Below are 13,486 nucleotides of genomic sequence, written 5' to 3' on the forward strand. Positions count from 1 at the left end.
GCTAAAAGTAACACTTTTATAATAAAATATTCATCTCTTATGCATACCTCTATGCATGAATTTCAATTATGCTAAAAGTAACACTTTTATAATAAAATATTCATCTCTTATACATACATACATCCACATCCACATTCCACATTCACATCTATACATCCACATCTACATCCACATTCACATACATCCACATCCACATTCCCATTCACATCTATACATCCACATCTACATCCACATTCACATCCATGCATATACATCTTCATGCATACATCCATTTTCACATTCATACATCCACACTCTCATCTCCACATCCACACATCCAGATACATACATCCATTTCCACATTCCCATTCATATAACCCCATATGCCTTCACATCTAATCTTTTACATCACATCCATTCTCGCCCCATCACAACCCATATACATCTTATCTTATCACATACACTTCTTATCTCATCCCATACACATCTTATCACATCTTAATTCATCTTATCACCTCCTAACTTATTTCATAAGCATCTTATAACCTCTTATCACATCTTATACACCTCTTATCACATCTTATCACATCTCATATCTATTTATAGAATATAAGAGAATTCTTATATTTGATATAAGATTTCTTTATACATTTATTTGTGCATAAATTCTATTTAAGGAGATTAATACTTTCGAAGTAAAAATCAATCTTTTATGCATCTTCCTATGCATAAATTCATTTTAAATGAAAATGACACTTTTGAATTAAATTTCAATCTTTTATGCATCTTCCTATGCATAAATTCAATTTAGATGAGAATGACACTTTTGAATCAATCTTTTATGCATCTTCCTATGCATAAATTCAATTTGGTAGGAATTACACTTTTAGAATAAAAGAATTTCTCTTATGCATCTAATTTATGCATAAAATCCATTTATGATAAAAATCACACTTTTAGTATAAAAAGAATATCTTTTATGCATACTTCTATGCATGAAATCCAAATATGATAAAAGTAACACTTTTATAATAAAATAATCAACTCTTATGCATACTTCTATGCATGAATTTCAATTGTGATAAAAGTAACACTTTTATAATAAAATAATCAACTTTTATGCATACCTCTATGCATGAAATCCAAATATGATAAAAGTAACACTTTTATAATAAAATAATCAACTCTTATGCATACTTCTATGCATGAAATTCAATTGTGATAAAAGTAACACTTTTATAATAAAAAAATCATCTCTTATGCATACCTCTATGCATGAAATTCAATTATGCTAAAAGTAACACTTTTATAATAAAATATTCATCTCTTATGCATACCTCTATGCATGAATTTCAATTATGCTAAAAGTAACACTTTTATAATAAAATATTCATGTCTTACGCATACCTCTATGCATGAATTTCAATTAAGCTAAAAGTAACTCTTTTATAATAAAATATCCATCTCTTATGCATATCTCTATGCATGAAATTCAATTATGCATAATATAAAAATCAATTTCTCTAGGATTACAATGAATATCTTTCAATTAATCTAGGATGATAATTCCTAGAATATGGTAGTAAGTCCTCTTTTTATGCTTTGAATGAAATTATTTTATGCGTAATTTTTATAAAATTGTTTCCATAGCTCTGCTGCTATGATTGATAAATCTCAATTTTTCTAAGGGATAAAGCTTATCATTAAGAAAATAATTAGAATGGTCTCTAATTGGATCATCAATCCATAATGGATTGAACCATCAATATACATAAACTTAAAGCATAGAAAAAAGCTATTAATTTGGCCTCAAGCATAGCTTAATCTTGGATTAAGGAAAAGCTTTATGAAAAGCTTCATTTGGATTGAGAATGGGTCATGAGTATGACCATTTCTTGAGTGAGAGAGAGAAATTACATAAAAACCATTAGAATTAAGCATAAATAGAAATTTATGTAATTCTTAACTATCATTAATCAATTAACTTCAATAGCATTCGTCAAATTATGTAACTCTTCACTACCATTCATCAATTAACTTCAATAACATTCAAAAACCATTCCAATTAAGCTTCTCAAGCTTGAGAGGGGTTGAGAAGGGAGAAACATTGAGAAATTATAGAAAATGATCAAAATTCACTAATTATCTTACAAATTGCTTGATTCTTTGTTCACGGTAGAGGCCCCCAATCAATCAATTGGTTAAGTATGTTGATGGAGCCACTAATGGAGATTGAAGAAAGAGGGAAGCTCCAAAAACTAGTGAATTATTAATGAATTCACAGTTCTTGGCTTAGGTGGAGTAGAGTAACGATGCATAAACACTATATATTTTTCAACAAGGGGGAGGCTTCTATTTATAGGAAAAATTGAGCTCCTAACCAAACAAACTGATTCTAGAATTTTCTAAATCAGTTTGGTCAATATTTAACCATTTTTCGGTCAGTTAAGCTAACTTTTTTCGGTCAGTTAAGCTAACTTTTTGGAACTAGACTTGAATTAGGAGAGAGGAGAGATTAAATATCTCAAATTTTATGCTTTTAAAACTCATTCAAGCATGTGAAATATGCACCTCCTTTAAACAACTCCCCTTCCTTACATATGTGTCAAAATGGAATCATTATACCCAAAATATCTCATATTTTTAATATTGCTCATAGTTTTTTTTACTAATAAACCTTGTACATTTTCAACTCTTCATCTTATGTGAAATATGCACCTCCTTTAAAGAACTCCCCTTCCTTACATATGTGTCAAAATGGAATCATTATACCCAAAATATCTCATATTTTTAATATTGCTCATAGTTTTTTACTAATAAACCTTGTACATTTTCAACTCTTCATCTTATGTGAGCATTTACTCATTTTTGGATACCCAAAATATCTCATATTTTTAATATTGCTCATAGTTTTTTACTAGTAAACCTTGTACATTTTTCAACTCTTCATCTTATGTGAGCATTTACTCATTTTTGGGTATCTTCTTTTACAAAATTGGATTTATCTCCTCCCTACACATGGATTGATGCTATTGGCCCATAGGAACCTTAATTGGACCATAATCCAAAAATTTCTGAAAATCTAGACCCTTAGGCTAAGGTCCTTTATACCCATTTCCAATTAATTCCAATTGCACATTAGAAAGTTCTTTTTGAATTTCTGTTTCAGGGGAACTTATTTTAATAAGATGAGATAATTTTCTATCCAAAAATATTAAAAATCTGAATATTCTCTCTCTAGAATATTTTCTCTCTCTAAGTTAAAACAGTTAGAAACAAGTCTTTTATATTTCTGAAGAGGGATAGATTACAGGGGAAGATGCTGGACATTTTGAGAGGCTGGGGAGGAATCTTACATTCTCTCCCACTTGAAAAATGCGAGATGCCCTCATCTCGCAAACTGGGGTATCGAGGACCCAAACCCAAGGCTTCAATAACCATGGCCAGGCGGACATTGTTACGAAAGTGCTGTTGACCCCAGGGTGTTACCCTAGTTATGTCTTGATAGATTCGCCATTTGGTCTGAGCTACAGAAGTTCCTAGGTGAGGAAAAAGTGAGCGCTCATACTGTTCTATAAAATCTTTCTTCACAGACTCACTTGCGTCTTGAAGGTGAGAAATCATCATGGATAAAACTAATTCCTGTTGCCAAGTCATGAAGGAGATTAATAAGAAGGGACATCGATGGAAGTAAGATTACTCTGAGCGACAGGTAAAAGTTACGACTTATATAAAGAAAGGAACTAGCGTAACTTAGAAGCCAACGGTATCTTGCAACTGAAGTTTTACCGTTTTTCCATGATTTGGGTTTGGCACATGTCTATGAAATACATTAAGAACTTTGAGATGAGGAGGTAAAAGAAGCTTGTAGGCTAAGTCACCTACTTTCATTGAATTCAGATATAAGGCTCACAATATCTGGGGGATAACTTCTTATACTCCCCAAGAGATAAAGAACTTCTTTTGGGCCGTACTCGAATGAAAACCAAAACCTTGGTATCCAAAACACCGATTTTCACTTCTGAACTCATTGTTCTGAATCCTTAAAACAAGTGGGCTCCTGAGAAGGTATTCTGCGTAAAGTGTCTTCCTTTTTTTAAACAAAATCTTTCTTTTATTTTAGAGAGGAAATAATTATAAGATCAGAAAAGGAGATTCTTACTCCTGTATACTTCGAAGGCTGGGGGAGGAATCTTACATTCTACCCCACTTAAAAAAGTGCGAGATGTCCTCATCTCGCAAAGTAGAGGACAACTCTTTTTCTTAACATCCAATTTATTCTGGGTTCCTTATATTCTGGTCAATCCAACAGAATACTGGGATAAATATCCCTTATATAGATTTCACCATTAAATAATAATTCATTCAGATCATATCATTCATATCTTTAACACGATATTAGTCCGAAAAATTTTCTTTCTGAACATTCCTCCACGGGAATTTCAGTAAAGCAAGTTCTCAATTTGTCATCCCTTACTTGATATACCAAGTCAAGTATTAACAGTAGCAATTTGACAGCACAATCCACTAATCTCATAGTGATTTGCTGAAATCATTATCATCATTCCAGTTATGAATATCATCACAGGGACTCGTCCCATTCATCCTCATTGAGGTTTCGCTCAGTTTATTACATTTCAACCAAATTTCACGGATCATCATTTTTCAATCAGAATCCAAATCAATTCATCAGTTCTCAAACAGAATTAAAAATCATATCAACCACATTCGAAATCATCATCTGGATAGTATTAATGCTTATAATTTCAAGTCTTAGATTTACTCGTATATACTACCGGTAAAGAGCTGCAGTTATACCCTCGGTATATACGGGGCGTCATAATACTTAGAACTATAAGGTAAATACCATCATGTCTAGGCCTCAAGCAAGTCAAGGTTCCATACAATTGCGGTACTTCCATTTGAACACCCAATTACTAATTTATGAATTTTCAGTTTGAATATCAAATTGTATGAATTATATCACACAATTACAATCTTTTTGTGCCTCTTGATAAATTTTTGACATATTTGGCTTCTCAGTTAATCTTTATTAGCCAATTGGCTCTGATACCAACAGTGAGATCTCTATTCCCACCGCGCAACGGATTCGGGGTACGAGCAGCGGAAGTAGCACTTCTTGCGCGAGGCAGGGTCCCACACTCGGGGCCTCGTCCCATGGATATCCGGACAAAAGACAAATCCGTCAGTTTTTCCAAAACCGAACCCGGAAAAACTTTCCTTATCCGGAAAGCACGGGCGATTCCTCCAGGATAACTTTTTACTCTAATGTAGTCAAGACCATTAGTGATCAAACTGATCCGACTGCACCTATAAAGATACTCGGTCAGATCAAGGAAGAAACTTGCACTTGGATCATTGGGATCAACGCTTTTTTCCCCATCAAGAGGCACAGCCGCCGACCGTTGATTCCTATCCATAGAACAACTACTATCCGGGACTTACTTCATCTATCGTAATAATAGAAATTAAGTCTCGATTTACGGATCCATCAGTCCAGCCTAACCCCATCCGATCCCATGGGTTAGCAACCAATGTAGTGATAGGATCCAAATTGGAATTTGGTTAGGTTTTGTCCCGGGTACCAAGGAAAAGAGTTCCAAGGCCCCCTAGCCGGAAGTTCATGCAAACATAAAATTAGGCACACCACTTACACACTCCATATGAAATTGCCTTTTTCTTAGCATCAGCTAACTTTAAAACCATCCTTTAATGAAACCATAGTACCACTGATCACAGTCTTCCAAATTATCCGGTTGATTCTCAAATTTCCCATCATTCCTTCATCAGAGTATCTGTGGCATCATTGGCAACTAGAACGCTCACCACCTGTCCACTCAGGGGCCTTTTCAATAGTTCCTAACCCATAATACTCGGCAATATAATCACTTATAAAAATCAAGATGGACTCTCGTTGAAGATCAGCAAGATCAACCAACAGATCCATAAAAAGAGCCATGGACTCATCCATTGAAGACCAGCAAGGTCAATCAACCAGATCCATGCTCGGTTTCAGAAAAACAACTCTTACTCCTTGTTCCAATATCTTCTTGACGCACGCATGGGTATCCTAGGCGACCCAGAGCCCGAGCACCGTATGGTCAGCACCCTCTAGGATCCTTCGCAGGTGACCTAGCGCTTCACTCATAGGCCGCTTCCTTGGTCCCTCATCCACCGTACCGGAAGCTCACCATTTTAATCGAACCGAGGCTGGTCAAGACCTCGGCCGACCTTGCTACGCGAGACGTCCTCCATTGACTCTCCATCAGCAGTTGCAACTTTATCAGTTAGGTCTCCATGACCTTAATCACAAGACGGTCAAAATGCTTCCCCAGCATTCTTGACATAAAAAAGCCATTTACAAATAGCATTTACAAACAGTTTACAAATACAATTTCTATATTAACTCTCATTTTTCCACATTATCCCTCATTAATCCACATTACTTATTCCACATTCCATATATATGTGTACTCATCCACATTACTTATTCCATATATATGTGTACTCATCCACATTACTCATCCACATTACTTATTCCACATTCCATATATATGTGTACTCATCCAATCACATCATTTTCCATCTCTTCACTTCAGATTCCTTCACATCACATATCATATATTCACATCCATATCCAACATTCACATCTATACCTCCATATCCAACATTCACATCTATACATCCACATCTACATCCACACACATACATCCACATCCACATCCACATTCCCATTCACATCTATACATCCACATCTACATCCACATCCATATTCCCATTCACATCTATACATCCACATCTACATCCACATACATACATACATCCACATCCATATTTCCATTCACATCTATACATCCACATCTACATCCACATACATACATACATCCACATCCACATCCACATTCCACATTCACATCTATACATCCACATCTACATCCACATTCACATACATCCACATCCACATTCCCATTCACATCTATACATCCACATCTGCATCCACATTCACATCCATGCATATACATCTTCATGCATACATCCATTTTCACATTCATACATCCACACTCTCATCTCCACATCCACACATCCACATACATACATCCATTTTCACATTCCCATTCATATAACCCCATATGCCTTCACATCTAATCTTTTACATCACATCCATTCTCGCCCTATCACAACCCATATACATCTTATCTTATCACATACACTTCTTACCTCATCCCATACACATCTTATCACATCTTAATTAATCTTATCACCTCTTATCACATCTTATACACCTCTTATCACATCTTATCACATCTCATATCTATTTATAGAATATAAGAGAATTCTTATATTTGACATAAGATTTCTTTACACATTTATTTGTGCATAAATTCTATTTAAGGAGATTAATACTTTCGAAGTAAAAATCAATCTTTTATGCATCTTCCTATGCACAAATTCATTTTAAATGAAAATGACACTTTTGAATTAAATTTCAATCTTTTATGCATCTTCCTATGCATAAATTCAATTTAGATGAGAATGACACTTTTGAATCAATCTTTTATGCATCTTCCTATGCATAAATTCAATTTGGTAGGAATTACACTTTTAGAATAAAAGAATTTCTCTTATGCATCTAAGTTATGCATAAAATCCATTTATGATGAAAATCACTCTTTTAGTATAAAAAGAATATCTTTTATGCATACTTCTATGCATGAAATCCAAATATGATAAAAGTAACACTTTTATAATAAAATAATCAACTCTTATGCATACTTCTATGCATGAATTTCAATTGTGATAAAAGTAACACTTTTATAATAAAATAATCAACTTTTATGCATGCCTCTATGCATGAAATCCAAATATGATAAAAGTAACATTTTTATATTAAAATAATCAACTCTTATGCATACTTCTATGCATGAAATTCAATTGTGATAAAAGTAACACTTTTATAATAAAATAATCATCTCTTATGCATACCTCTATGCATGAAATTCAATTATGCTAAAAGTAACACTTTTATAATAAAATATTCATCTCTTATGCATACCTCTATGCATGAATTTCAATTATGCTAAAAGTAACACTTTTATAATAAAATATTCATCTCTTATGCATACCTCTATGCATGAATTTCAATTAAGCTAAAAGTAACTCTTTTATAATAAAATATCCATCTCTTATGCATATCTCTATGCATGAAATTCAATTATGCATAATATAAAAATCAATTTCTCTAGGATTACAATGAATATCTTTCAATTAATCTAGGATGATAATTCCTAGAATATGGTAGTAAGTCCTCTTTTTATGCTTTGAATGAAATTATTTTATGCGTAATTTTTATAAAAATTTTGCCATAGCTCCGCTGCTATGACTGATAAATCTCAATTTTTCTAAGGGATAAAGCTTATCATTAAGGAAATAATTAGAATGGTCTCTAATTGGATCATCAATCCAAAGGATTCTTTCTATATGAGAAAATATCTGCCAATGTAGCCCTTGTACTTTCCCCCATGATGCAAGTGAATTGGAACTCTTGCAACTCAACCAGCCATTTAGACAATCTCTTTGATGGAAGGTCAGATTGAATCAAATGGGGAAGTAAAGAGTAATGTGTCAGTATAGTGAAAGGCTTAGGAAGTAAGTAAGACCTAAAGTTTCTTAAGGTAAACACCACACCTACCATTACAAGCTTTGCCTGAGAATAAGTCCTTAAATCTCCAACTCTCTTTGTTCTACTAACAAAATAATATAGGTCTCGTATAGAAATTCTCCCTTCCTTTCCGTAACAGTATTGCACCTATGGCATCTTCTCCCACACTAGGATTTACAAAGAATTCCTTACTCCAGTCTGGGGGCATAAAAGTTGGTAGAGTACTCTGATGAAGGACCCCAGATAGGGCTCAAACACAAAGTTCATAAATCTTTGGAAAGTAGCAAATGCATTTGTAAGCCCAAAGGGCATCACCCTATATGCAAAGCACCCCCATGGCGTAATGAAAGTAGTTTTCTTCTGATCCTCTAGGGCAATAGAAATTTGGAAGTAACTAGAATATCCATCACATACATTGTACCTTTCATGACCAACTACACTATCATCTTGAAAAGACAATGGGTAATGATCCCTCTTGCATGGATAGCTTTAAATATCCCTATGTGAGGCTCCGTAGGGGTTGTTCTTCAACCAAGTGTAATGGGAATATTTATGCAAATAAGGCACAAACACAAACATAAAAACTCTCAAAACAATAAAACCCAAATATAGAACAAAAGTTAGCACATTAGGACAAATTGGAATGTAGGGTGCTTACAATTACAAGGAAACTTGGTTCCTCCATGCAAGGGTAGAATATGGATATCGATGAGGCCATCCACGTGATGGAAAATGGCCATCAAACCTTCCTTCTTCTTTTGATTGAACCCAGTAACTTACCCTTCTAATAACTATAATTTAAAACCCCTCGTTTCACTCATGGAACTCAGTATGGACTACATGCACTTGGCTAGATGAAAACCCAGGCACCCTTACAAAATCTTATTCCTACAATTCCCCCATTTCATCCTTTGTGTTGTGTAATAGGAGCTCTTCAATCTCCTCCTTTTCTCTTCTTAAAATTCTTGATGAAGTCATAATTTGATGCATGAAGAGAGAGAGAGAGAGAGAGAGAGAGAGAGAGAGAGAGAGAGAGAGAGAGAGAGAGAGAGTTTAAGAAGAAGGAAGAAAAGAAAAGGGGCTATAGAAGAGGAGATTAGCTAGGAAAGATTTGGAGATGGGAAATAATGTGTAGATATAGAAAGAGAGGGGGAGAGAGAAAGAACTTGGGGAAGGGGGAGATTAGGGGCTATAGATGAGAGAGAGAGAGAGAGAGAGAGAGAGAGAGAGAGAGAGAGAGAGAGAGAGAGCAAAAGATTTTAGGGAGGAGGAAAAGATAAGGGGCTATAGAAGGGGAGATTACTTATGAAAGATTTGGAGATGGGCAATAATGTGTAGTGAAAGAAAGAGAGGGGGAGAGAGAGCGAGATTTGGGAGGGAGGAGATTAGGGGCTATGGAAGGGGAAGATTGTTACCTATGGAGAGGTAGAGAGAGAAAGAGAGATTGGGGAGGAAGAAGATTAGTGGATATGGAGGAAGAAGCTTAGTGTCTATGGAGAGAAAAGATTAGTGTCTATAGAGAGGTAGAGAGAGAAACAGAGCATAGGGAGGAAGATAATTAGTGGCTATGGAGAGGTAGAGAGAGAAAGAGAGCAAGAGAGTGAGAGAGCTTGGGAAGGGAGCAGATGAGGAGGCTATGGAAGGGGAGATTACCAAGAGGGTAGTTTGTTAGAGGTTTAGGATCTTGGAAAAGAGAAATAGAGGTTGAAATTGGACTTTTTCAGCATAGGATATTTTTTTGGGAGTTTTGGGGGGAAATGGAGCCATTTTGGGGGAAGTTAAGAATTTTAAAATTTAGGGCCTTTTTGATACACAAGAATTGCAATGAGCCCATTGCTACATAAAATGTAGGGGAGGGGGGGAGCTAGACGTTAGTGGGACCTAAAAGTTTGGGTGGGGGGAGGTGAGGGGGACAAGACTAATAATTAGGGAAATAAGCCTAGCCCCCCCACTTTTGAAGTGGATAGAATGTGCACACTCCTCTTATACACATTTCTCTTATTCTATTAGTCCATTTCTAATGAAATTATAATCAGTAGGGCTCTTTTAGATTCCAAATGCCTCCTAATGATCACACCTATCCAAACGAGCATCTAGCAAGCAAGTAAGAATACAATAGCATGCAAGTAAGCAAGAAACAGGAAGAAGGATCACAAGAAAACTATTACAAGGGAATGATTATGTATTGCTTATTGTAAAAAATGACTTATTTATAAATGATTGGTTTTCACACTAGGCCTCTTTTACTAGTCTTAAGCAAATATGTACCTTAAATCCATAGACTTTTCCTATTTGACATTAAAAGTGCATTTGGTAAGGCTAGTTTATATATTCTAGCATCGTCTTACAAAGATTAAGTGCTTCTTCACATGGGTAAGATGGTAAAGCACCTTATAGTAGGTCAGCAAAACCGTGTTAGTTAACAAAGTGGTTAACATACCCTCCTTCCTATTGGTTATCACATCCTCACATCACCCAAGTCAGCAAAAGTGAAACTACTACTACCAGGCAGTGAATGGTATGGATAGTCCAGGGTATGCTATGGAATTGGAGATTGAGGTTAAGTGGTTAGTTCAGGATTGATCTTGAGCTAGATGGTAGGGAATGTTTTGGGAAGTTTTGGGGCTACAACCCTAATGGTAGGCAGCATCTCAAGGGAAACATGGAAAGTGATAGGCAATGTAGAGATTCTTCATGCCCAACCTCTGTTAGTTGTGGAAGTGGTCTGGACCCTTCACCATGAGGTAGTGGGTAGAAGTGATCCAAACCTTATGATTGGCAAAATGAGTGGTAGGATCCTGTGAATGATAGGAATGTGTAGATGGAGGTCTTGGATATCTTGGTGTGATAGGTTATTAAGCTTAGATCTCATAGCATGATGTGACAAGATCAGGCTTTTGCACGATGAATACATCAAGCCAAGGCAAGGTTTTGTTGGTGTTGAATTGGCGATGAAGCAGAGGTACCTGTAAGGTCAAGGGTTCTCTAAGCGATAGATTTTACCATGGACCAGGCTTATGCCTACCATGGTCCCCTCATCCAAAAATGTACCTCGAGTGTTAGCATTGTTGTGACAAGATTATAGATGTAGGTGCATGCATTTGTGTGTGCCATGAGAGAAAAACAATTTTGTGATGCCAATCATGAAATGTGTAGGTGACATGCATGGGTAATGTGTGAAAGGTGTGTGTGTGCACTTCTCTAGCACAAAGACTTCTCCAACTTAATTGCTTTCTTCAACTCTCTTTTCTACTTTCCTTGATATTTACTTGACATACCTTTTCTTAAGGAGTCAAGATTATGATTTTGGTTACCAAACCAATTGATTGGTTGGGGGCCTCTACTTTGATTAAAGAATCAAGCAATCTAGGAGATAAAGAGTGGTTTATGGTCTTTCTTTTTAATCTCCAAATGTTTTGCTCTTCTCAACCCCTCTCAAGCTTAAGAAGAATTCAATTGAATGGCTTTTTAATACAATTGAAGTTCTTTAGTGATGAATAGTAGTTGATAAAACCCATAAATTTCCATTTATGCTTAAATTAAATGTTTTTTTAAAGCATGTCTCTCTCTCTACCCCAAAGAATGGTAATTCCTATAACCTATTATATATTCAAATGATGCTTCTCATGAAGCAATTCTCTAATCTAAGGGTAATTTCTATGCTAGACAAATTAGAGGCCAAAGAAGTGGCTTTTTTAATGCTTTTATGCTATTTAATTTATGGAAAAATTAGGAATCAACTCCATAATTGGATAGTGATCCAGTTAATGGTTATTATATCATATGATATCACTAAACTTTATGCTTTCAAAATTATTAAGAATTATCAATAATAGTAGTGGAGGTATGGCAAAAGTTTTGAAAAATTAACACATAAATCATTTTCATTCATAATATGAAAAGAGGACTTCCTATCATATTCTAGGATTAATCATCCTAGGTTAATTGATTAATTCTCATCATAACCATGGATTAATCATCCTAGGTTAATTGATTAATTCTCATCATAACCATGGATAAATTGATTTTTATGTTTATGCACAAATAGTTGTTAGCAAAAAGAGAAATTTCTAGTAATATATTTAAATGTTAAAAGAGAAATTCCTACGACATTTGCAATTCCATCATTTAGATGGGAAAAGAGAAATTCCTAGCATATTGGAATTAATGAGTATTTTAATTAAATTCAAAGATAAAATTTAGATAAATTTATTTTATCTATGAGAAATATTTAAATGTTAAAAGACGAATTGCTATGACATTTGGAATTCCATCATTTAGATGGGAAAAGAGAAATTCCTAGCATATTGGAATTAATGAGTATTTTAATTAAATTCAAAGATGAAATTTGGATAAATTTATTTTATCTATGAGAAATATTTAAATGTTAAAAGAGGAATTCCTATGACATTTGGAATTCCATCATTTAGATGGAAAAAGAGAAATTCATAGCATATTGAAATAATGGATATTTTATTTTAGATGAAATTACTTTATGAGAAATATTTGATGATAAAAGAGGAATACCCATGACATTGGAATGCAATTAATAAAATGAAAAAAGAGGAATTCCCATGGTATTTGAGATCCAAGAAATTAAATGAGAAGAAGAGGAATTTTTAGTATATTTTAATTTATGATTATTTATCAAAAGTGAAAATATGGGTAGAATTGAATTATGTAAATCCCATGAATTCTTTTATATTGAATATAATTCATTTGAGAAATTGAGAATGAATATGAAAATAGTCGTAGAAAAAAAGAACTTTTAATTAGGCCAAGCAATTGGCAAAAATTTAGAAAAAGTCCCATTATCAGGATCAACCT

The sequence above is a fragment of the Cibotium barometz genome, chromosome 14 (genome assembly GCF_041138505.1).
Source record: "Cibotium barometz isolate CiBa-2024 chromosome 14, ASM4113850v1, whole genome shotgun sequence".
NCBI classification, from domain to species: Eukaryota; Viridiplantae; Streptophyta; class Polypodiopsida; order Cyatheales; family Cibotiaceae; genus Cibotium; species Cibotium barometz.